Source organism: Alligator mississippiensis, chromosome 3 (assembly GCF_030867095.1).
Source record: "Alligator mississippiensis isolate rAllMis1 chromosome 3, rAllMis1, whole genome shotgun sequence".
Taxonomy (NCBI): domain Eukaryota; kingdom Metazoa; phylum Chordata; order Crocodylia; family Alligatoridae; genus Alligator; species Alligator mississippiensis.
In genome coordinates this window covers 124,998,351-125,024,788 of record NC_081826.1, presented here as the reverse complement: position 1 = coordinate 125,024,788, position 26,438 = coordinate 124,998,351, and the positions used below count along the sequence as shown (strand labels likewise).

The 26,438-nt window shown below is 41.0% G+C and overlaps 1 protein-coding gene across 3 annotated transcripts in view; it reads right to left on the bottom strand.

The window, feature by feature from the left end:
* Window positions 1–19,607, bottom strand: part of CDH20 (cadherin 20) — a 191,856-nt gene extending 172,249 nt beyond the window's left edge. The window contains exon 1 of one of the 3 annotated variants that reach the window (XM_019490608.2): window positions 19,507–19,607. The gene's annotated coding sequence lies outside the window, so the exon portion shown is untranslated. Of the gene's footprint in view, window positions 1–17,911; window positions 18,002–19,506 lie in introns of those variants that run through there. The other 2 variants (XM_019490606.2, XM_006258416.3) reach the window with 2 other exon arrangements.
* Window positions 19,608–26,438: the final 6,831 nt, after the last annotated feature.

Sequence of the window (26,438 nt, the reverse complement as noted above, 5' to 3'; positions counted from 1 at the left end):
CCTCTTTGCTGTAGTATCTTAGTGCTTTCCAGTAGAGCATTAAACAACTAGCATCTGTCATCTGTGGTTCGTTCTTTCTCATCCTCCTCCCAAGGGAGAGCTGTGAGTTCAGTGTACTGTTTTGTTTTGGCAGGGTTTTGTTTTTGTTGTTTTAAATGTACATGTTGCCATATGTCTAGGTTACAGAAGGCAGATTGAAGAAATGCACCTTATGCTTGAAGTGGAAGGTGGTAAGGTTTGTTCAGGTCATTAATTCCTGAGGGATCTCATACTAACCTTTCAGAAAACTATCTCCTGCTGTGACTGAGATACCCAAAATCACTTTACCAAGTATAATAGTAAGGTACACTAGATAATTTCAGTGCACACAGAGCATCTATTCAGCACGCAGCAATAGACAAAAGACAACTTTGGGGATCTATTAAATTTAGGAATGTTTTAAAGTGCCCATTATTACTGAATTTGTTATATTAGAACAATAAATAGTAAAACCGGGAGGGAGAAGTTTAGCCTGGCCACTGTTTGAAAAATGTCTTGTTAGCTTGACATTTTCTCCAGACACCAAGTAGACATTTGTTAATGGCCCAGAGACGTGGACATATGTATTTCAAGGTGCATAATCCCTTGGGCAGTATTTAAACCACACTGTATGCACTCAGTAAAAAGTGGTAAATAAAGTACAATGCAATTCCATTTTATAACACACGTACCCTTGTCCTCCTGCAGTCTGCACAGAATAGCACTTTTATAGTTTAATATTCTGGACAAGCTTCCCAGGCTGAAAACTTCCATAACAGTAGGACCATTAAGGTTCATTACCAAGAAACGGTAGGAAACAATTACTTATATCATGGTGGGAGGACTATGAAAAGAAACTGAGTATTTGGCAAAACCCAAGAATTGCAGTGCAAAGACCTATCTTAACCTTAGGAGAGCTAAGCAGCCGTAAGGTATAATTGTAAATACTAACACCCTTATCCAAATGAATCTGTGTGGAGAAAAGATGTGCCATGTATCCCAAAATCTGGAGTTCCTAGCTCCATTGTCCCAGGTATTACAATGTTCTAGAATCCCTGAACTCCAGGGGAACGAGTTATACTACCAATGAATGATGACTTCATTCAGAGAAAAATGCCCATTCAGGAGAGGGATTCAGTTATTTCTTACTTAGCATTTATTTTCTTTTAGGAGTTAGTCTCCCTCTTTTCCATCATGTCACAAATTACCCAGCCTCCCCAAGTTTATCTATGCATTGCCTTGAGCCAGTGCCCATTTGGTACACAGGAAGTGATTTGTGGGAATAATTTCAAATGCCTGGTTATTCTGCCACCCTTCTCTCTCTCTCTCTCTCTCTCTCCACCTCCCCCGCCCCCCCCCCCCAAAAATATCCACCTCTTTCTCACACACACACCACCTTTGTCTATAACTTATCTCAAGCTATGGCATTTGAATACCTTCAGGGTCATTTTAAGACCAATTTAACAGTACATGTTATTGTTAGAGTCTTTCAGTGTCTTTTTAAACAATGCATTTTTAGTGGAGATTTAACAACGGAATTTCCATCTTGCAAGTAACTGTGAAATTTTTATATTTGTTTTTGTTTTCAATCAGACTGAAAATTGAAATTCTTCAAATGATTTTCTATAAAAGTCCACTTAGAAATGCCAAAATGTTCATTTAGATATTTTGAAAGTAAAATGAACACCTTGAAGGTCCTAAATTAGACCACTGTGAGTTAGTGACCTAAATCTCTGTGACTGCTCAGCCGCCATAGTGCTTTTCATGGGAGTTGTAATTCTGGGTCCCTCATGGCCATACTTACCCCATAGGTTCCTACTTCCTATTCAGACTACATGTCCCATGATATATGTGGCCATAGGGGACAGGACTAGGAGCAATGGCCTCAATCTGCAGCAAGGTAAATTTAGGTTGGAAATTAGGAGGAACTTTGTGAGGGTATGATGAGGGTAGACAAGCATTGGAACTGGCTGCTTAGAGAAATTGTGGAATTTCCATCCCTGGAAGTTTTCAAGAGCAGGTGAGACAGATGCTGGCTGGGTTGGTTTAGTCAGGGATGATCCTATTTTGAACAGGGAGCTGGACTAGATGACCTTGTGAGGTTCCTTTATGCCCTGGTTTCCTATGATCCTGTACGATGGTCTGTTTCTGTAGCTGAGTTGTTTCACTAACTCCAGGAAGTCCAAAATCCTCTCTCATATACAAAATTCCCATTTCTTTTCAATTTTCTGAATGGAACACCTGCCACAAACATTTTAAATTGTATGACGTTTCAATTTCCAACAGAAAAATATTTCATTTAATGTTCTGTGACCAGCCCCAGAACCTTTTATTACAGTATGCTTTTGATGCCCCGTGAATGACAACAAGTGAGGTGGAGGATGAGTAAGGAACCCCAGCCACAGAGCAGGCCTCAATAATTTCACTGAACTTTGGGCAAAGATATACTGAAGAAAACCATTTCTGATGCTAACTTTTCACAGTGAAATTTAAAAAGTAGGTTTTGAAGTAATCTTTTTTTTAATGTGATTTCTAATGATGCATCTTTTTAATTTTGGGAACAAGAAACAGTTGGAAAATGCATGCTCATCTTATTAAAATAACAGCACAGCTATTTCTGTAGAACCTACTGTAGGGGAGCCCCAATTCCAATGGGGCTGTCAGTGCAAGTGCAATAGAAATAAACAAGCCTGGTTCTGGGTGCTTTGAGTGGTCTAGGTCACAGCCACTCATGGAGCAGCATCAGTGGCTGTACTGCTACTGGTACAGCAGCAGCAATGCCAGCAGCGCAACAGTTGCTTGTTTTGTTCCCTCACTCCCCTACAGTTGGCACTGGTGGGGCAGTTGCTCCCCCCCCCCACCTTTGTTACACTACTGCAAAGAAAAAAAAATGTAAAAAGAACAATAGCTCTAGAAACAATGTAGCACAAACAGCCCCATCTTAAGAACTGTACTTACCTCCTTCGAGTCAAATTGTGTATTTATTTACACTGATGCGTCTACACAAGACACTTACTGTGCAGTAGCCTAATTACACTGCACAGTAGTGTGCCGGTCAAAAAATGTGCTAATACACTACTACACAGTGTTACTAGGCTATTGCACAGTAAGCATCACTAAAAAAACATTCACCAGCACTACTGCACATTAGTGAAAATTACTGTGCATTGAATTAGTCCTTGGTTAACCAAGTACTAAACTTAATGTGCAGTAACTAGGGTGCATTAATGAATGTGTAGATGCACCCACTGGCATATAATTAATAAGGCTGCACTAGTGCATTAGGCTAAGGACAGACATTCAAAAAGCCTGAGCCTAAATTGATTTAATCTTTGCAGGTTAGTCTAACCTGGAGAGCTTGAACTGATTTGGAGGTGGATAGACTTTCACTTTAAAATCAAGAAATGCAGGGACATGCATTTCTCAGGCTAGGCTAGAAGCTGGGGGGTGCTAGAGCTTCCCTTCTGCAGTACTGAGCTGAGGTCGGGGGGGGGAGGGGTATGGCCAGGCCCTGGCAGGATGCTTTGATTAGCGAGGGGTGTGCACAGTCCCAGGCTTTTCCCAGGTCGCTGCCCAAGGGGTGGGAGTATTACCAGCCCCCAGGCTAGCACTCTGAGGCACTCCCTACTTCTTCATACTGTCTGCAGCAACCCTGACAAGTAAGGGGGCTGATAACACAGTTTATCAGCCTGTCAAGAAAAAAGCCTCTCTCGTTAGTTCAAGCTCTTCTTAAAAAGCTTTTTCCAAGGAAGGAATGAGGGACATTACCAGCTGACCTGTTGATTAGCCCCAAAAAGCCCTAAGCAGACACTATCCTATCTGCCTTTTTCCCAGTGAAATTGGAGACACATACACAGAGACATTTCTTAGCATTAGTTAGCATGGGGGTAGTGTGACCATGACCATATGCCAGCTAGGGTCTGTGCTGTGAGAGAGGGGAGGGAGGGAAGGGAGGGAATCCCTGCTTGAGCAGCGAGTGGAGAGGAGGGCAGGGGGAAGCCAGACATATGCTGCTGTGCCTGCAGTCTCCATCTATTTCTCAGCCAGCCCTCACTGCTCTAGCTAGGGAAGAGAGAAGTGGGGCCAGCCCTGCTCTCTGGAGCAGACAGCTCAGCCCAGCCCAGGGCTGCAAAGTATCTGGGATGCTGGGCAACTCTGATTTAACCTACACCAGGAAGGGGTCTGGGACAGAAGTTCCATAAACCAGTTTGACACAAATCAGTTAAGTGTGATGCTACATTCAACCAAGTTTATCTTAAACGAGTTTCAGCCATTTTGAAACTGATTTATGTGCACTGAACAGGTTTTAACCAGTTTCTGATCACTTAAATTAGTTTATGTGTAACTTGTGTCCCTAGCCTAGAAAGCAGAATAGTATAACAAACTGTTCTGCATTACCGATTTTTCTATCTTCCTTTCAGACATCAGAAACTGTTTATTTTCACAAACAAGTCACTGGACTGAATATAACGGTGTTGTCTTCTGAATCAGCAAATCATAAAGCTTGAAAACAGAAGTGGTATTATTAAAAAAGGAATAAGGCCTATAAGGTCAGATCTGGCCCCCTTTAAATCTTGCAATTTTCACTGCAGTGCTGCAATAAATGGATTTTCATGTATGCGTCCAAGAGAGAATTTGGCTGCAGTATTTCTTTTCTACTGCTGAGATATCATCATTAAAAAAGCAATATTTTATAAAAGTCATATAAAATTGTACCGTAATACAATCAGTTTTGTCTAGATTATTTTACACTATTCCTTCATGCCTGAAATTATATCCCCTGCTTTGTAGAATGTCTTAAAACTTAAAAATGTTATTTGAAATAAGATTTGACAGCACACTAAATAGTAAAAAACAAACTTCTCATTTTTCAAGCTTAGCAGGACTAGTTTTTTTCCATTCTTAGTGTAAACACTCAACTTCTGAATACTCATGCAACATTTCTGAAAACTGCATTCATTTTGCTTGATGCAAGGGCCATATTTGAAGTGTGATCTTTTTCTACTCCTAAAATCAAAAAGCCATGAGGCCAATTCTCATATATAGCACATATATAAGGGACCATCAGCGGCATGCTTGACATAGTTAACTGTCAGCTTTCTAACGTATTTTCAAATGTTTCCATTAAAGCAGGATCCTCTTTTCAATCATTTTAAATATATTTAAAGTTTTAAAATGTACTTTTTAGCTCTTTAAAAATACACTAATATAGGTTAGACCATGGAATACATTCAGGTTTGCATATATGGCAATGAACTGGGAATCAAGAAGCTGAATTCTGTATTTGGCTTTGCTGTATGATGTGCCTTTGTTTCCTCTCCTACCTTAGTCCATCTTGTGTAGTTAGTAGAACCAATCAAAACTTTTACAACCTTTTGGACTGGGTTTTTCTTGTTGGGGATGAAGTATGCTATTTAATATGCTTTTGGGAGACAGATCAATTACCATGGAAGTTTCCAAAAGTAAGGTTTCAACTCTGACCTCCCTCCTGGAAACTTCTGAACCACAGAGAGCTGAATCAAAATTCTGACCAATTTCATGCAAAAGCATGGTCCCAGCCCCACGCCCCAGTTGGGCAACCGAGGTATGGAGCTTGGAAAGAGCTGCAGGGTGTGGCATGTCCCAGCCACCTGCCCCATCTTCCTGTGGGGCAGCTAGTAGCGAGCTCCTGGCTAGGTGGGGAATCACTGCCCAGCTGGGGGCTCACTGCTAGCTGCCCCACAGGCAGATTGGGGTAGGGGGCTGGGACTTGCCACTTACCTACAGCTCTTGCCAAGTCCCCTCCCTCGATCAGGGAGCCGGGGCTCCCTGCTGCTAGGGCAGGGGGACATTGTCCCTGCCTCAGCAGCAGGCAAGCCCCCTGGGGCAGGGAACAATGTCCCAGTCCTGGCTAGGGGTCAGCTGTCTCCAGGCCCAGTGCCTTCTGCCAGCTTCTGAGCTAGCACCCAGGGGGAGCCTTGAGCTCCGCCTGGTGGTGGCAGGGGCCCATTTCAGGGTCACAGGAAGTGAGAACAGATTTGGAAGCATGAAGTGGAAGCAAATCTGCTCCCATGTCCCTGTATGTGTAGATTCCTGCCTGGGAGCATTTACTTGCAAGTATGTACTTGAAAGTAAACTGATCTTGGATCAAATGCATGTGTAGACATACCCAGTATATCACAAAGAATAATATAGTGTAACAGGAATCTTTCCTGAATCTCTTGATATATTTATATACCAGTTTTACTTCCATGATTTTCCTAGGCCCATCATTTTGTAAGACAAGAATACTGAAGCCATCCCTTGAAATTTGAAGCTACCCTATACATGTTAGAGGATGAGACTTCCTAACATTGGAAAGGTTTGGTGTGTGACTCCTCCACTTGGTTTTATACATTTTAAGTGTTACTGGAAAACATTATACAGTGTGGTTATAAATAGAGTATACTTGTTACAAACTACAGTCTTAATTTTTTTAACAGTTTGCTTGTGTTCCCTCTATAAATTGTTTATTGGTCAATATGGCTGGAACTTTCCAATTTTCTGATGTCATCTTTGCCCTAAGGGCTTATTTCAGATTATTTGAGTCTTCATGGAAAAAAAAAGAAACTACTTCTTTATTTGATAAACTTGGAAGATATTTTCCAATTCTGAACATTCTAAATAAACAGCTTGATAATTAGCCTATATTTCTTTGCCTCAATTAGATGTTTAGATGCTCAACCTAGGAGCATTACAAGACATGGCCTGAACTTAATTATTATAACTACTACAGTTAATACAAGCTATGGAGCTATGAAAAAGGAGGTTCTTTTCAAATGGTGTCTTTGTATGCAATAAAGCAAAATGGGGGGGAGAAGGGGGGCAGGGAACCTTTTGAATAAGATACTATTGCTCTAATCTATATTCTGTTTCACCCAATCTTCAGTGTTCTTCCTACAGCGCTAATATTGAGATGTTCTTCAAGTAACAATCTGATGGTGTAAAATGGTGCCCTGATAAGTAAATTTTTATGGTAACAAGTTTATCAAAGATTTCCAACATGTCCAGGCAGGCTGTAAACACACAGAGCCCCCAGACCCTTTCTCTAGTCAGGGATGATGCTAATTCTTGACATGTGGGATGGGGGAGGAGAGGGGCAGGGGACAATTCTCTTAGGTTTCCTGGAGCCTTGCAATGCAGGAGGTCTTTTAGCAAAGCCATTATCCAGCAAGTACCCTGCCTAAGTTGATGTTTTAAGTTAGAGGATGAATGGTTTGGTTCTTCCTTCCTGTGGTAGCCCTTATCATTTCTGAGGATGCTAAATGCAGAATTCTGGGCTACGACAAACTTCTAATGTGCACAGAAGCATAATGGTTGATGGAAGTCAAACAGTCCTTGACATTTGAAATATGCTTAGTTCACATAAATAAATTGCTTGAGACAGAAAAAAACAAGGTCTTTCAGAATAAAAATAGTTTTGGTCCATCAACTCTTTGAGGACAATCCTGCGCACCACTTAAAACAGAGACTTTTGAGGCTACAGAAGGGGTTTGAATACCCAGTGGTCATTAAAATGAATGGGAACTGAGCGTCCAGATCCAATAGACAGCTCTGAAAATCTCGGCCATGTGCCCTTGGGGCAATCATATTAGTTTTAAAAGTTGGCTACTGCCAAGATATTAGAACTGAAGGATTAATATCTTATAAAAGAAACTAGTGCCGCAAGAAAAAAAAAATAAATTGGTGATCTAAAACAAATTTTAGTAGTATTCATTAAGTTGACACATGAAGAAACAAATAAACACTTATATTTTAGTTGCTTTTGATATTATAATTACTGATGTTTCAAGTAAACTGAAAGACATAATCGCTGGAAGAACACCAACAGATTTTAATACGGTTATAGATTTTTAGTTAAAATAAATACCCATCTATTATACATCATTATATTTGATTTATATTGCAATAGGATGCAGAAACCCCAGTCAGGGATCAAGGCTCCATTTTATAAGGTGCTCTAAAGAGAGGCAGATCCAGTGGGGAACAGTACAGCGGCACGGTTGCACACCCTTTCAACAGTGGAGCTCATGTACTGGTGGCTCTAGTTCCCCACAGCCACAAATGCTTGGGCTCCCTGAAGAGTCCAAGCTATGGGTGGAACCTGGGAATGGCAGGGAATATCCAGGGTACCAAATGGGAAGTGAGTGAAGAAACAGCTGTCCCCAGCTGACCAGGGATGGGGGAAACCACAGACCACTTGTCCCCAGCTCCAGCTAGTGGCTGCTGGGGGTAGGTGCACAGGTTTCTGGGCTCCGTGGTAATGGGTGGCCTTGGTTGTCATACCTGCTACAAGAACTCAAAAAGTTCCCAGCAGATGGTGCCACAGCACAATCTGCCCATGAGGTCAAGGGGGGAGGGAAAACTGCTGCCAATACTGTGGCACCAGTCACATCACTCTCACCTCCCTTTTCCAAATCTTACATCTGCCTACATATTTGTTACAGACAGTCCTTCTCCCAAAAGGTTTACAATCTTGGCATCTTATGAGGGATAAATGAGTGAGGTAGAAAAGGGAGAGAAATTATATTTGGTATCATCAACTCTCATTTAAACCATTGTGCATCCATTGCCTAACTACTGTCAGGCTTTTTGTAAGCATTACCATGAGATAACTGTTAGCAGGAGGTCCTCTGGTTTATAGGGATGGGACATATGGCAGAAAGCTGGAAACCACATGAGGGGAAAATGGATTAAGAAGCAACAAAAGTTCACTGGATAGGAAGAGCAGAATCAAGAGTTCACAAATCAACTGCATAGCATCTAGCGAGGTTTTTCTTTGAAATTTTGATATGCCATCACCCTCTCCGATCTTTTGGAATCTAGTGCCTGGTTTCTTATTCAATAATATACTATAGCTTGTATAAGTGTTCACATAACTACTCTTCATTAGTGCTGGCTATTTTGTGTCAAACTTTGCACTCAGGGGGCATGTCTACATGTGCAATTAATGTGACTGAATATACTCTGGCTCAATCTAAGCCAGAGTAAACTAATCCCAATGTTACTGTCTACACATGTTCCAGTGCACAGTAGACTAATTTACTGCACTGCTTGTATCTGATGGGACTCTCCGGCAGTGCAGTAAATTAGTCTACTGTGCCCTAATTGCTGCGCATGTGTAGACAATAATGTTTTACTTGCAGCAAACCAGCCTGCTGTGCAGTAAAGCGTCTCATGTAGACATGTCCACTTACAGTTGTTTAAATCTGGTGCAGTTCTGTTAAGTCCAGAGTAATGCCTATAAATGGGGTGTATGTGAGAGATGTACCCATGGTTCAAACTAGCATCTTAGTGTTTTGACTCCAAATTTGACTTTCCTGATAAATTTAGATAATATATTACAGTATCATGTCTCTAGATGCCTTTTCCACACTTGAACTGTTATCTCAAACTCAACAATGCAAATATTAAATTTAGCTTTCTTTTAAATTCCTTTAAATTCTAAGACTTGACTTGTCCCAGAGAACTCACACAAGCTGCATACTGTGCCATTTATACCACTTACTGTAAGTACAGACAGTTAAAAAGCCCGAAGCTGAATTGATTCTATCTTCGCAGGTTAGCCTAAGATGCGTAGATTGAACTGATAAGCAAGTGAACAGACATTCATTTTCATTCCAGAAATGCAACCACATGCCTGCAGTGGTTCAGGCCAAAAGATGAGGGGTGCTAGAGCATAATTCCCTGCTTGGCTAGAGCAGACAGCTTGGGCCAAGCCTAGCCCGCCCACCCTGTGATGAGGGGAGGGTTTGCAGGAGAGGTGCAAAGGGGGTGCTGGGGGACTATGAGTTAACTTGAATCTGGAGGGGATCTGGGACAGAAGTTCAATAAATCAGTTTAACCTCAGTCCAATACTACATCAATCCAGGTTTAAACCAGTTTCAGACATTTTCAAAGCAGTTTATGTGCATTGAATTTTTGTTGTGGTACAGATATGAACTGGTTTCCAATCAGATATACCGATTTATGTGTAACTTCTGTCCCTAGCCTTAAACTCTGCCCCAACTCTAAATTGCTCAGCCTTCCTTCAAGTATGTTTCACAATGCAGCTCTCACCCCTCATGTCCACGTTCTCTCTAAACTCTATTGTTTTCATTTTAGCAATCTGTCCTTTTCCTACCCACACCCTTACTACTAAAGCACTTGTAATCCTCTCTCCCTGCCTCTCAAGCCCCTATTTCCTGGCCTTTCTCTGGCATCCTTGTGTTGATCCAATCTATACAAAATAAGGTTGCCAAAATCATGGTTTTCTCTTGCCACTTTCTTTCTTCTCTCTGAGATGACAGGTTTCTTCTTGTCCTCTACCAAGATAAAGCCTTTCATCACACTAAATTGCCTATATATCTGTTTCTATTTCCTTCTATCTCATCTTTTGCATTGCCTATACTTTTTCTCAAGCTTCCTTTCTAGGACTTGTTAAGTCCAAAGTATTCACCCCATCATCATGCCCACTCACATTTCCTTCCCATGCATGTATTTTTGTCTCATTTATTCATTCATTCGATTCCTTTTATAAAACATGAAAATATTAGCTCACCAAGTCAACCACAAGTATTAAAAGAATGGTGAAGGGTGTTAAGATTTTAATTAAACTGTAAACATTCTCAGGTGAATATTATGGGTAACATTTTCAAAGGCATTAAAGTGAGATAGGAACCATCCACATTGAAAAGTGAGTTTACGTGCTTAGGGGTCTTATTCTTTCAGTGGACTATAGGTTCCTAAAGCATCTTTAAAAATGGGATGAAAAACATACCTTTCCTATAGAACAGCACTACACATACAGAGGACACTCAATAAATAAGAACTTAATGAGATGTCTATACTCTTATTTTACTTACTTTTGAAATTTGCCAAGCAGTGATCTACTATTGTTTTAATTTATATTACATTATGATAGCAATTCTGAATTAAACCCACCCGGGCAAGGAAATTTATAGTTAAGCCTTTCACTCAAAGTCTTTAACTTGCCCAACTGTATCTAGGTTACATAGTACAAAGATCTAAAGTATATACCATTAAATGCTAAAATACCTAGGTATACAGGAAAGGTTAATTATATATGTTATTTTTTACCTTTGAAAAGTTGCTATAGCAAGTTTAAAGGAACCACACTCAACAATTTGATCCCCTAGTGTTATATCAGCTTTAAAACTTTTAGAATCTTTTGGGCTACCCTCAGGATTCTTAAGATTTATGTGTGCAAACCTTCTTATGTTGTTGAGCACGCACTATATTAATCCCATGGATTAGCTATACAGGATCTAATGAACATAAATAAGATCTTTAATATAAATTATGATGCCCTTGACAGCAGAGGAAAACATAATCTACACAAAGACCCTCTTCAAAAACAATGTGTGCCCTCTGCTGGCCCCATAGCAGCAATTAATTCAGCAGCCTTCTTTCCAAACCTCTGGTGACAGCAAGGATTAATTGTGTGTTAACAAGGAAATCAACCAAAGATACCTGGATGAGCACTATTAGAAAAACAAGAAACTCGCTAAAATAATAACACAAGGAGAGATCAGAAGGGAGAATGAAATTCAGAATCTAATCTTGTAGCCCTTAGGCCACTGGTATCCACTGTAACTTTGACCAGCTAAGAGCTGCAAGACTAGGGCCTATTTTTTTTTTAAGTTTATGAGAAACTATTGAAAACAAAGGAAGGAAAAAAAAGAGTTAAACCCATAGACATGTATTATACAAAGTACATTTATCTTTAACATTTGATGTATTTCAATGTATTTCTTAGTCTCTGAACTGTATTTATGTTCTTTAAAAACAAAAAATCCCAGTTAAAATACATCTTATTGCATGTGTATGAAATGATCTTCTCACCCATAAAGCTATAACATGAAAACCTGTGTTTTTTCCTTCAGAGTAATCAAGGCTTATTATGTTAAGGGCCAGATCCAGAAAGATATGAAGGCACCTAAACTCTCACAGAAGAAAGAGAGAGATTTCAATAGGAATTTAGGTGCCTAAATAAGAGTTTAGTATCTACCTTTATGGTTCCAGCCTTAGGGGTCTCTGCCAGCATACTGAAATGCTCTGTTGTATCAGTAAGAAATGGATAATTTAAAAAATGTATTAATCACAGATGAAAATGACTGTATATGTATTTAAAATCCTTTTGTACAAGCAGGTGTTGTGCATGTATTCTAGACATTTTTACATTTCTGTTACTTTTTCTTAAGATACCTAAGGCACGATGACTAGTGACCTACAAAATATTATTTTTAAAACTGCTTCTGCAATGTGGGCGCAAAAAGCATACACAATTAGAAAATATATGCTTCTATTCCTCTTCTTTTAAAATTGCCAAATATATTTAAATGACATTTATCTTAAAATAAATATATGCAGCCAAGGGAATTTCATATCAACTTTTAGCCTCAAATAAGTTGTCACAGCAGTATTACAAACCTCTGGCAATTTTCTTTTTCAAGAAATGTAAATGATGACATATCATTAACTAGCGGCCTTACACCATTAAAATACAGAGATATGTTTTGCTTCCCTCCAATTTGGCTTTCCTTAACTACAGTCATTGCCTTAGAGGCAGTAGTGTCTAAATGGTACAAAGCATTCTACTACCACCAGTTCGAATCTTTGTCTACAAGAACAAGCATCACATTCTTGCTTGCTAATGCTCTGTGTATGTGCATGTTCAACTTCTCTTCATAAAACACATTCATGCGCTATTACTGTCTATAACAAGGTACAGTGCTGACATGACAGATTCGTGTTCCCAGCTGTGACATAAGGGCTCTTTGACAATGCCATAGTGAAAGGCCTATTAAGAACACATGCACTGGACAATGCATCTGATGCAGTTAAATGCTATAAAAGATTTTCCAGGTGTTAATGAGTTGCATGGTTAGAATGGAAATGAGATATATCTGGGGAACTGGAAATTCTCAAGAAACAGAACTCTGACTCTCAGAGAAATAGACAAGCAGTGCTTTATGTACATCACCAGCCAAACTCTGCACCTGACCTTATGAGGTGATGAGCAACCCTGACTATTCAGTAGAGGAACTGTTCATTCAGGATGGATTGCATGGGAAAAAACAGACATTCGTGTAATCATTCAAATTAATATATACTCTCAGTTTAGCTTTATTTGAAGAAAAAGAAAAAAACCCTAAGCCATTCTATTTCATGTATTTGTATTTTTTGCTTTATTTCTGCATTCTCTCTGATTGGATGATAGATTCAGTCTGAGCCAGTACAAATGGGTGCCTGTAATTCAATCCACAGTAAAGTGCTGCTATTTATGGTTTAAACTTTGAACAGGGAGAAACAAAAGCACTTCCCTATTTTGAAAGATCATTTAAGTCTTTCAAACTAGTCTAAGGGATTTAGACACATATATCCCATTATGAACAGTGAAAGATCTGTATCAAAACTACAAAGACTGCTTGGAAAATTTAAACTGCTTATCTTAAAAGAGTATGGGTATACATTATTGTGTGTGTGTGTGTGTGTGTGTGTGTGTGTGTGCGTTTACGCATATGTATTTTTTATGCTGTTAACCTAGCAAAAATAAAAGTACATTTCTTAATCATGTGTTTTTTATTTGTAGAGACAGTAGGAGATTTGAGAGCTGAAGTTTTGTTCTATCTACAAATGCCAGGTTCACTGTGGGAAGGCTGCAATGCAGATTTCTCCATGCTATTGTGACCACAACCTGAGCCTTATTCTGGCATACAATTTTGTCTAAGAAAAAAAAGACATTTCAGTCTTCATGTTAATTCTTTGTTTTCCTTTGAGAAAAAGCTCCCAGTTATTGCAAGTGAACAATACTTACGTAGACTGTCCTCTAGGAAATGAATTAAGACCATCCGATTCATTTCCTTTAGTGGATAAATCTATACTTATTTTATCTTTTAGTTACTACCTAAGACCAAGTCCCTCCAGAGATTCCCTCATTTGAGTTAGTCCAAAGGACTACGTTACTCGTATTTGATTTTAAAAGGCTAGATGAAGATTACAAGCAAACACAAATTCCATAGTACATTGGCACAGATTCTTCAAATTAAAGCCTTAAGGGTTAAAATTCTGCTGTCTTGCCAGGTGTTCTGTGCAAATGTTGCAATCATACAATGTAGTATCTGACCGTTTAACCATATGTCAAACAAACTTTGCTATGACAACCAGATGTAGACATTGCCACAGAATGAAATTATCATTTTATTAATTACCCTTTAATTAGTTGATACAGCAGAGAACATGCAGTAATTTAGTCATAATTGGCCTGACTTAGACTGAATACTTACAGGGATGGAATCTGTTTGTGAGACTACTTGTTATGAATAACAATTATGTCTGTGACAATGCAATTTTATTATGAAGATGTACTGTGCATTTCAAACAACTCTTATGTACAAGACTATTCAGCCTCTATCTACAACTAAATGACTAATGTTTTCCCTACACAAAACTGTTTAAACTTCTACATGTATTGGAATACATATAACTAACTAAACTAGAATGATGTTCCGTAACTCTCGAAGGCATGCCTCCCACATCTTTTATTACATAAATAAGCATTCATTCTCTACGACTTTGTATTTATTACACATAGGAAGAACATATTATACCTCTTCCCAAAATGTGCTAGATTATTAGTGATATTCACTCCTGTCTCCAAAAATGATTCTGGAACTGAACACAGCACTCATCTGAAGGATGGACGAGAGGTGTGTTTATAAAACATTCTCTGATGAAATATTAAAAGTTGTGAGGTTAGCAGTGCCTTTGATATTTTTCACTGTGCTTTTTGACCTGATGATAGGGACTAATTGAGTGGAATGCTCTTGGGTTTCTCAAACTGGACTGATCCAGACAGAACTAGCAATGTTGCCATCCAGATGAGCAGTTTGCCTTGAAGATTTTTCTCTCAACATGGACTGCAGTTAAAGCAAAAATAAGTAATTTTTTTTTTCTGTAGTACAGTATGTATCATTGTAGTGTGGCAATGCATCTTTGACAACTTAATTAGAACATCTATGAAGTACATTTTAACTCTGGTTCTTTCAGATCCAATTATTTCTCTGGGGCAAATTTTGCACTCCTCATTCAGTCCTTCCTCAAAGAAATAAAAACTGCCAAATTTTATACAGTCCTAGAGCTAGCAAATATCCTGTTTTCTCCCACTTGCAAAATCTCACAAAGAATAACTCAAAAACTTAGGCAAACTCAGAAAATATAATAGTATACTTTCAAAAGCTAAGAAATCTCTCTCATCTTGCCTTCCTGGCTGCTCTCCGATTCCCATATGCTTTATGATGAAGTTTATACTGACTGTGGTTCTGTTTAAATACTGTCCAAGTCCAAATCTTCTTTTTTAATTTAGTAATGTACAATGGATACCATACAAACTCTATGCGCCAAATTTATCCCTGATGTAATTTCTTTGAAGATAGCAGAGTGATACCAAGGATTAATTACTTTCCTTTACAACCTCACACTTCAAATCATCCTGTTCCTTGCTCAAATGATTATGGACTTCTTCAAGAGCTTTCTTTAACACTGAATTCTTAAATAGATCACTACTATGGTTCCTCAGTATTATATTTCTTGTTATACATTACATTTTGATAAGAATTTATAATCAGTTTTCACCTACAGTGCCATCTTTTAGTAAATACCAGTAAGTTATCATGACTACCTTTAGCATTAGCTAAACATGGGGTTTCCCGTTATGTCCTAAGAAATAGCTAACACAGTATATAATAAGAGGTTAATTTCATCAGATTTCCATGAAAGTCATCACTGTGAGCAACTTATTTTGAACCAGGGCATAATTACAATGCTAGAAACTCAAAGCAGTTTACTGTTAAAAATCTTGCATGCCTTTTTGAAAAGTGTTAGAGCAGCACAAAAGCTGGCACCATTAGCTTTCATCCCTGCTGAGCTGGCAATAAAGTGTACACATAAGAAAAATGCATTAATTGGTATTAGTCAATCTAGTTAAGATGCTCATTCTCCACGCATTTTCAGATTTTGTTTTCATAAAAAGGGAATTAAAAAAAAAAATCTCATCACTTGATTGCATCCAGCACAAAACCAAGGACAATGACAACAAAAGCATACCCAGACTGCAATTTTACAGCGATGTTCTCTTTTGGAAAGCTAAGGACCCATGTGCTTTCCCTTGAAAGTACTGGAGAAGTGGGAAAAGTGATACATTTTGCCTGTTGCTGTTTTCTCTCTCTTTTTTTGAGGGGGGGGGAGACGGGGGGCGGGAGGGGGGGAGGACTGTGCAATAGTGATTACTGCACTTTAAGATCAGAATGAACAATTAACTGCCTAATTATTCCAGTCACACCAACCCACAATGAAATCTTTATTCAGTGTTTACAGCAATCTTTGGCAGAGACTGTCTTGCTGTTTTTAAACTAAGAAGAACTGCACCCTTTGGCTCCTCTCAGCATCAGCTGCCTTGGTTTCAGCACTGGGTGCCAATAATCAGCCTTCTTTTTTCTTTTTTTTTTTCGTCCAAAGTGGCTATTTTTTTTAAGGGTGAAAAGACCTATTCTCATCAACTCCCCATATAGTCTGGCTGATTTATGTTCCAACCACTGGGTCTCTTCCTTCCGTATCTTTTAAACATTTATTTTCTGTTACCTCAGTCCCTGCCCCCCCACCCCCACCCCCACCCCCTTCCCTCCTCACCTCCTTTACCAACACCAAGCAGAGCCCAATGAAAGCCCCAAGCAACTCTGCTGGATGGGAAGGCTGCTACAGATCAGATACACAAGAAAGAAGGCAAAACTTCTTTCACAAGAAGCCAAGACAAAGTGAAAACAAATGGGGGAGGAACGAGGGGGGCAATATGTGTATGTATATATATGTATGTGTATGTACGTGTGTATGCAATGCATATGTGTGCATGTGTATATGTATGTGTATGTCTGTGCATATGTATGTGTATGTATGCATATGTATGTATGTGTGTGTATATATGTATGTGTATGTATGTGGGTATGTGCATGTGCATGTGTGTATGTATGAGTGTATGTATGCATATAAACATGTATATATGTGCATATGTATATGTATTGCGTGGGTATGCATATGTGTGTGTATGTGTGTGCGTGTGTATGTGTGTGTACATGTAAGTGTGTATGTATGTGTGTATGTATGCATACATATGGATGTGTGTGTACATGCATATGTGTATATGCGTGTGTATGTATGTGGGTATGTGTATGTGTATGCATGTGCGTGTGTGTATGTGCATGTGTATATGCATGCATATGTGTGCAGGGACATGCATCTATATACATGTATGTGCGGCTGTGTGGACGCATGCATATGTACAGATGTGTGTGTGTGCATGTATGTAGGTGTGTGTTTATACATGCCTGTGTATGTGTGCATAGGCGTGCATATACGTGTGCACACGTGCACATGCATGCATATGTACGGATGTGTGTGTATGTATGTGCGCAGGTGTGTGCATGTGTGTGTTTACATATGTCTGTGTACATGTGCATAGACGTGCATAGATGTGCGCACGTGTGTCGGCACGCATATGGACGGGTGTGTGTGTGCACCCGTGTGCCTATAAATCTCTGTATGTGCGCACAGACGTGCATATATGCGCGTGCACCCGCGTATGTGTGTACGCACGCCTGTGTCCGGGTGTGTGTGTGTACGCGCGGGTGTGCGTGTATGTGCGTGCCCATGCTGGCGGACGCAGCTGTGTGCCCGTGTGCCCGGGGCACTTCCTTGCGCGCGCGCGGCCCCGGCGCAGCCCCGCGGCCAGGGCAGGGCACAGGGCAGGGCAGGGCAGGGCAGGGCAGCTCCCCGGCCGCCGCCCCGTCCCAAGTGCGGCCCCGGCCGTGCCCGCCCTTACCTTGCAGGGTGGCCGGAGCTCCCCGGCGGCGGCTGCCCGTCCTCCGCGCTGGGATGTGCCCGCTCCGGGCCGCCTCCGGAGCCCGCCCCGCCGAGAGGGGCAGCGCCTCGCCCCTTCCCCGCCCGCAGCCCTCGCCCTCGCCCTCGCCCTCCCCGCCGGGCCCCTCTGCCCTCGGGCAGGCTCCGCCGGCGCCGGGTGGGAGCTGCTCCAGCTCCGGCTCCTCTCTAGTTTGTTGCAGGGACCGTCCTCCTCCTCCTCCCTCGCTCCTTCCCTAGTGCAAGTGGCTGCCGCCTGCCTGTGCCACTGGTCCTCCTTCCCCTGCTCATGAATATTCTGACACAGAGGGAAGTCAATGGAATTAGCCGATTGGTGCCGGGCATGGGCGCTCCTTGCCTTCTTCCTCAGGAGCCGGCTGCAAAGCCACCCCAGGAAAGCCCTGAGTGGCAGAGGGCACCCCCAAGCCATGCCCCGGGCCGGGGCTTGCCCGCACCAGCTCGCTCTGGCCAGGGGAGAAGCAGCTGGGGGTACGGGTTGGGCCATCTACCTGGGGCTGGCCCTGCCTAGAGCAGGGGCTGGGATGACATGACCTCCTGAGGATCCTTATCATACTAGAAACCTGTGATGTGAAATGCTGTGGGATAGGATGATCCCTATCACACTAGAAATCTAGAAATCCTTTTCAACAAGAGCTTCAGGAGATGCCCCCTCCAGACGGCCGAGCTGCTAAAATGCTAGCCTGAAAATACACCTGGTGGGAGGGGGGGGTGGGGAGGGAAGCTAATGGAAAGACCAGAATCAAAAACCCCAGCTGATTTCTCTGAGAAGGCTCCTAATCGCTGGCAGGCTCAGCCTGCAGGCAGGGATAGCAGTGTAAAGGTTATGCTGGCTGGCGGGTGAGGTGGCAGGGCAATGTTAGCAAAATCATTCTATCACAAGCCAGTTGAAGAGGACTGGAGTGCCCATGAATGCTCCCCCTGCGACTGACAGCTCTGACAATGGAAAGGAGCTGTTTAGCCGCACAACCACAGGAGAGGAAGCAGCAGCTGCAGCAAGCCAGCCTGCCACACTGCCTACCAACTTGCTTTAATCCTGACCAGCAGTCGGCACCTTGAGGTTCCTACTCCCTTCCCATTCTCACCTTCTGCAGGTGCTGGATTAAAGCCACAAATTAGACCCAACTTTGGTGATGCGTATAGGAGAGAGAGGAAGACCAGTGGGAACTAGAGGGTAACTCGTTTCAGATAGGTCCAAACAGCTCTTTCCTCTGGTAGTAACTTCTGGTCCCTGCCAGCACAGCGCCCAGTTCAGCTCTCAGATGGATGGGGGTAAACTGCACTAGTTTCAAAACCAGACCACTGTAGTATCTATCCTGGTGGAAGATTCTGAAGTTCCTACTCCGTTTCCTGTGGCATCTAGTTTCGAATGAAATCAGATGATATTTTCAAGAGTCTTTGATTTGCATTGATAAGTACTCACAGAAGTAAGGTTACACTGCCTAGGATGGCCACGAATTCCCCAAAAATATTCATCACAAGGTAGTTGTTTCAAGATAAAAAACTGAAACAAAATAGAATAAAATAAAGCTCTTACATTACCTGTTTGGAAGCCTGGAGTTTCTGGACATAATGCTCAATACAACTGCTAAATTACTGATGTAATAAAACACTGATATGTTGATACACACTATTATTTTTTCCAGATTTCCTTTTTTGTATGCCACCTCTGCAAGTCCTCAGGTTAATCAATGACTTTTAGTGAAACATTCCCGAGAGGCTGAATTAGTTCTGTGGTTGCTATTGTCTGTCAAAGATTAAGTGTCTCAGTACCTTTACTGATTCTAATACGACAAAGTAGACACCTCAGTCCCATTGGGGAGAATCATTTACTAAGTATGAGTACTACTTTTCCAGAAAGTTACCAGCACAGTATCCACAGCTGCACTTTTTAACAGAAATCCCAAAGATCTATAGCTAGGCTCATCAAGCTTTTTAAAAAAATTATTATGTTTATATTTCTTACTGACATTTTAAAATTTGCAATATAGTACACATTGCATTGCATAATGCTATATTTGCAAAGGACACATAGATTTATTTTTAGATAACATATTAAGAATATAGATGATCAGATTTTTTTTTAAAGTGTAAATGCATACCATTCCAGTAATGTGTTTGAATCTTGGTCTGAATGTACTCTCTCTCATTTTTTTTTAAGTTGGACTGCAGCAAGGAAAAAAAGTCAGAATAAAATATATATGACAGCTTTAATGGAGTGGAGGCTGCAGCAAATGTACTTTGATTATGCTGTATGCCATGGCATCATGAAAATAAAATGCAGATACTGTCTATGGCTTAAGGTTATAATTTAGGATTAATATATAGTACATAAGGCTGTCCTCATATATATGACACAGAAAACCCAAGAGAATTCTATAATATACTGTCTTGAGTACTGGAGAAAAAATAACATGCATACAGTATACAAGGTTCTCAATTTCAGGTTTGCAGTACATTATAAGTATCCAAAAATTGTGTTTTATTAAAACAAATGCTGCTTGCATATTGTAATTTGCACAATTCAACATTTGTTTGTCATCCTCTTTCACAGAAATGTATTTGAGTAATGTGACTGTGACTCTGTCTTAAGAACTGTTGTGTGATATACCATGGAACAAAAAGATGCTCTTACATTTCCACTGGAAAAGACTTTAAAATAAAGAACCGAGTTGTTCATGGTGCTGAGTGCCCTCCTTTCCCACTGTAGTTCACTTGAGTTGAGAGCGCACAGCAGTCCACTGAAGGTAGTTATCCACTCACTTAATCTGCCTTAAAATTAACAGTGAAATTTCAACCATTATGCCTTTTCAGGAATGATCTACAAAGAGGAAAATAAAATTGCAAATACATTCACATGCATAAGATACCCATAATGTACAGCATAAGTGAAGGTGGATATCTTTGGGAGTCCCACATATGTCTTCAAAAACAATCTCTAAAAAACGACTTAAAAAAATTACCTTGACTCTCAAAACCAACATGAACCATAAAAATCAATACTTGAAAACCAGGGTTTTATTAGGCAAAACTATGTCTAAATGTTTTTATATGAAAGGCCTGGAAATAATCTTTCCAATACTTGATGCTTCCTCTGCCAAGAAAATATATATAATACTAAATCCATGAGAAATTGGAAAAAAAATAGTTTTAAAATTTAGAGGCTTTAGGGGAGATGAAAGAAACATTATTTTGCTATCACTGTTTGAACAAGAGAACTGTATATGCCGCAAGCTATTTATACATTCTCATACAATAAAATTTGGGAGAAACAGCATTATATATGGATATTGCTTATCTGCTTGTACACTTGTCTGTCTTCCAGGATTGAAATGAAGAATGAGTTACAGGTTATCTAAATGACAGAGCAAAAGAAACAATAGAGGAGAAAGCTCAAAAACAACTAGCTTAAACTTTTGTGTTGTTGTTTCATGTCATGCAACATCATTGGTGTTTGTGACTGTCTAACTTATTCTGCATCTTTTTACCTCTAGCCCACTTTAGCCACCTCTCTTCATTATTCCTCCAGTGCAGGAGTTGATGTATTCTACAGGTGATAAACTACTACAGTTTTAGTTCAGAGGTGGCCGATAAGAAGTGTTCATTCTTTGGAAACATAGACAAACACCTAAAGTTTCATTCAGTTCTAATTGCATTTTCGAAGGTCAGTTTGTATTATGGAACATATCACAGTCAATGCTACAACATTTTTTTACACAGAAAAAGCAGTTGACATATCTTTTTTTGTTTTTTTTTAAATTCATTGGAATACAATTTCTTCACCCAAACAGAAAAAACAGACTGTAACTCAAAAGAAAGCAGCTTCTAAAACTATAAAGCAAAACTTGCACACAGCTTCCAAAAAGGGATACAAAGGTAATGCATATAACAAGCTCTGAGAATGAAAGGAATTTATAATGTCATAAAATAATATTTACTTTTGCAAGATGTCACTAAAATCAGTAATAGAGAACCAGCTGTCAAGGTACCATGTCTACAGGCAAGAATCCCAGTATCACCTGAATCCAAGAAAGCATGGAGTTCCATATATCAGTGAATACTAAAGTGCGTGAATTTTATTAAGTCCCTATTAAAAAAATCCCTAGACATATGCAAAACAAGTTCAATGAAAGAGGAGAACATTTAATAAAATGGCATGGCATTCTATTAAAGAAAGAGGGTACCCCATTGAGATAGGCATATATCTCTTAATGTGACCCCTTCAATTACCTTGGCAGTTCCACATGCTCATCTGTCTCTCTTAGTTTATTCCTTTAACAATATGAGCATAATTCACTTCCTCCCATCTTGAAAGAAAAAATCATTTCCTCCTTTTGACCCCACTTGTCTCTCCATTTACTGCTTCATCTCTAAACACAAGGTGGCCTGGAGTTCTTTTGTTTCATTTCCCGCATAGGACCCACCCCCAGTCTGTCTTCTGCCTGCTACACTGTAGAAACCACTGTTCCCAAGGTCACTAATGGCCTCTTCCTGGTAAAAGCTCAGAACAAGTACTCCATTTTCACCCCCCTGCTTTGCTTCTCTCTTAAAACATCTTTCCTCTATGTGCTGTGATGTTCTCCTTTCTTAGTTCTCTTAAATCCTTATTGCTTTGCCGTTTAACTTGGAAAATACTCTTCCAAGTTTCTGCAGCTTTGAGTGGGGAAGGAAGGGGGTCCTATAAAGCTTTTTTCCCCCCTCAATCACCACTTCTTCTCTTAAACTATCTCTGGCCAATCTCATTAAAAAAAACTATGGGTTTATGTTGGCAACACCGGTCTACACCAGTTGTTTGAAACAGAATTTCTGTATTCCTTTCATATGTCTCCTTTTGTCCAGAACAACATTTATGCAGTCAGAACTGAACTGTCAATTTTTCCCACCCACCACCAAGTTCTCACTCTTCCTTCCTTCATCGCTAGGGGCTTGCATTGAGGCCATGTCTAAATCTTGCCACTTCTTCCTGAGCAACACCTCTAAGATCAGCCTTCTTTCATTTTCCTACAGCTGAAATGCTCATTCTCATCCTCCTGTCTTGAGAAATGCCATTCTTTAAAGTCATTCAAAATATTCCTGCAAAAAACAATCTTCTTGGGTTATCAATTTGAGCATGCCCTTCCATCGTCTCCTCCTTTTCCCCTGCATTATGAACAATGGAATTTGTCTTTTGTCTCCACTTTTAAGGCCCTTTATGATTAATCCCTTCTCTCTTTTTCATGTTCTTTTAGTTACTGAGCCACGTACACAACTTCTGCTCTTCAAATGATTCCATCTCTTGATTATCCAGTTGTCAGATTTCCCAGTACCTTCATGTTTTCCCCCTTCCTGGGAGAATCTAGCTGTAAAAATTGACAAGGACACTATATTATCCTTCTTTTAACCTCTGAAGCTTTTTTATGATATGACATCTACAAAGCACTTGAACATGCTTAGGTCGCAGGAATAATATGATAGGAAGAGATGGGATCCACCTGACGAAGAGAGGGAAGAGCATCTTCTTTGCAGACAGGCTCACTAACCTAATGAGGGCTTTAAATGAGGTTCCCTGGGGGATGGAGAACAAAGGTAAGTGGGGAAGCAGGGGATCTGGAGGAAGCAGGAGGAGGCAGCAGGGGAAGCCTCATTCTTCCTGAGAAAGTCGGGCAATCAGCTAGTCACCTCAGGTGTCTGTACACGAATGCACAGAGACTGGGAAATAAGCAGGAACAATTGGAAGTCCTTGCACAGCCAAGGAACTATGGCGTGATTGGAATAACAGAGACTTGGCCGGATAGCTCGCATGACTGGAGCATTGTCATGGATGGGTACAAACTGGTCAGGAAGGACAGACAAGGGAGAAGAGGAGGAGGAGTTGCACTTTATGTAAAGATTGCTCAGAGCTCCATTATGAACATGGTGATAAGCCTGCTGAAAGTCTCTGGGTTAAGGTTAGAGGGGAGAATAACAAGGGTGATGTTGTGGTGACTGTCTTTTATAGACCACCAGACCAGGAGGATGAGGTTGATAAAGCTTTCTTCAGACAACAAGCGGTAGTTTCGAGATTACAGGTCTTGGTTCTCATGGGGACTTCAAGCACCCTGACATTTCCTGGGAGGGCAATACAGCAGTGCACAGGCAATCCTGGAAGTTTTTGGAGAGCAATGGAGACAACATCCTGGTGCAAGTGTCGGAGAGACCAACTAGGAGCCATGCTCTTTTTTACCTACTTACTGCTCACAAACAGGAAAGAATTGGTCAGGGATTCATAGATTCATAGATGTTAGGGTCGGAAGGGACCTCAATAGATCATCGAGTCCAACCCCCTGCATAAGCAGGAAACTAGTGCTGGGTCTAGATGACCCCAGCTAGATACTCATCTAACCTCCTCTTGAAGACCCCCAAGGTAGGGGAGAGCACCACCTCCCTTGGGAGCCCGTTCCAGACCTTGGCCACTCGAACTGTGAAGAAGTTCTTCCTAATGTCCAATCTAAATCTGCTCTCTGCTAGCTTGTGGCCATTGTTTCTTGTAACCCCCGGGGGCGCCTTGGTGAATAAAACGGATATAGAAGTGGATGACAAGTTGAGCAGTAGTGACCATGAAATGATTGAGTTCAGGATCCTAACAAAAGGAAGAAAGGAGAGCAGCAGGGTATGGACCATGGGCTTCAGAAAATCAGACTTTGATTTCCTCAGGGAACCAATGGGACGGGTCCCCTGTGAGGCTAGTCTGAGCAGGAAAGGGGTTCAGGAGAGCTTGTTGTATTTTAAAGAAACCTTACTGAGGGCACAGGACCAAACCATCCCAATGTGCAGGAAGAACAGCAAATGTGTCAAGTGACCAGTTTGGCTTAGTAGAGAACTCTTCCATGTGCTAAAACACAAAAAGGAAGCTTACAAGAAACAGAAGCTTGGACAAACAACTTGGGAGGAATATAAGAATATTCTTGGGCATGCAGGGACACAGTCAAAAAGGCCAAAGCGCAATTGCAGTTGCAGCTAGCAAGGGATGTAAAGGGTAACAAGAAGGGTTTCTACAAGTATGTTAGCACCAAGAGGAAGGTCAGAGAAAGTTTGGGTCCCTTACTGAATGGGGAGGAGGTAACCTAGTGACAGATGATGAGGAAAAGGCTGAAGTACTCAATGCCTTTTTTACTTTGGTCTTCACAGGCAAGGTCAGCTACCAGATGATTGCACTGGGCAGCACAGTTTCAGGAGAAGGTGAGCAGCCCTCAGTGGTGAAAGAACATGTTCGGGGACTATTTAGAAAAGATGGACATGTACAAGTCCATGGGGGTGGATGCAATGCATCCAAGGGTGCTGAGGGCATTGGCTGATGTGATTGCAGAGCCACTGGTCATTATCTTTGAAAACTCATATGGTGATTGAGGGAGGTACCAGATGCTTGGAAAAGGGCAAATATAGTGTTCATCTTTAAGAAAGGGAAGAAGGAGAATGCAGGGAACTAAAGACCAGTCAGCCTCACCTCAGTCCCCAGAAAAATCATGGAGCATGTCCTCAAAGAATACATTTCTAAGCACTTGGAGAAGAAGAAGGTGGTTAGGAACAGTCAGCATGGATTCACCAAGGGCAAGTCATGCCCGACCAACTTGACTGCCTTCTATTATAAGATAACTGTGGATGCTGGGAAAGCAGTGTATGTGATATACGTTGACTTTAGTAAGGCTTTTGATACCATCTCCCACAGCACTCTTGCAAGCAAGCTGAGGAAATATGGGTTGGATGAATGTACTGTAAGTTGGATAGAAAGCTGACTGGAGTGTCAGGCTCAATGGGTGATAATCAAGGGCTCAATGTCTAGCTGGCAGCCAGTATCAAGTGGAGTGCCCCAGGGTTGGTCCTGGGAATGGTTTTGTTCAATATCTTCATAACGATCTGGAATTTGGGATGGGTTGCACCCTCAGCAAGTTCGTGGATGACACCAAGCTGGAGGCTGTAGTAGATACACTGTAGGGTAGGGCTAGGATTCTGTGACCTAGAAAAATTGGAGGATTGTCCCAAAAGAAATCTTATGAGGTTCAACAAGGACAAGTGCCAAGTCCTACGCTTAGGATAGAAGAATTCCATGTACCACTACAGCCTGGGGACTGAACAGCTTAGCAGCAGCTCTTTAGAAAAGGACCTGGGGGTTAGAGTGGAGTATAAGATGTATATGAGTCAGCAGTATGCCCTTGTTGCCAAGAAGGCTAACGGCATACTGGGCTGCATTAGTAGAAGCATTGACAACAGATTGAGGGAAGTAATTATTGCACTCTATTCTGCACTGGTGAGGCCACATCTGGAGTACTCTGTCCAGTTTTGGGCCCCCACTATAGAAAGGATGTGGACAAGTCAGAGAAAGTCCAGCAGAGAACAATGAAAATGGTTCATGGGCTGGAGAACATGTTTTATGAGGAAAGGCTGAGGGAACTGGGTTTATGTAGTCTGCAGAAGAGAAGACTGAGAGGAGATTTGATAGCAGCCTTTAACTACCTGAA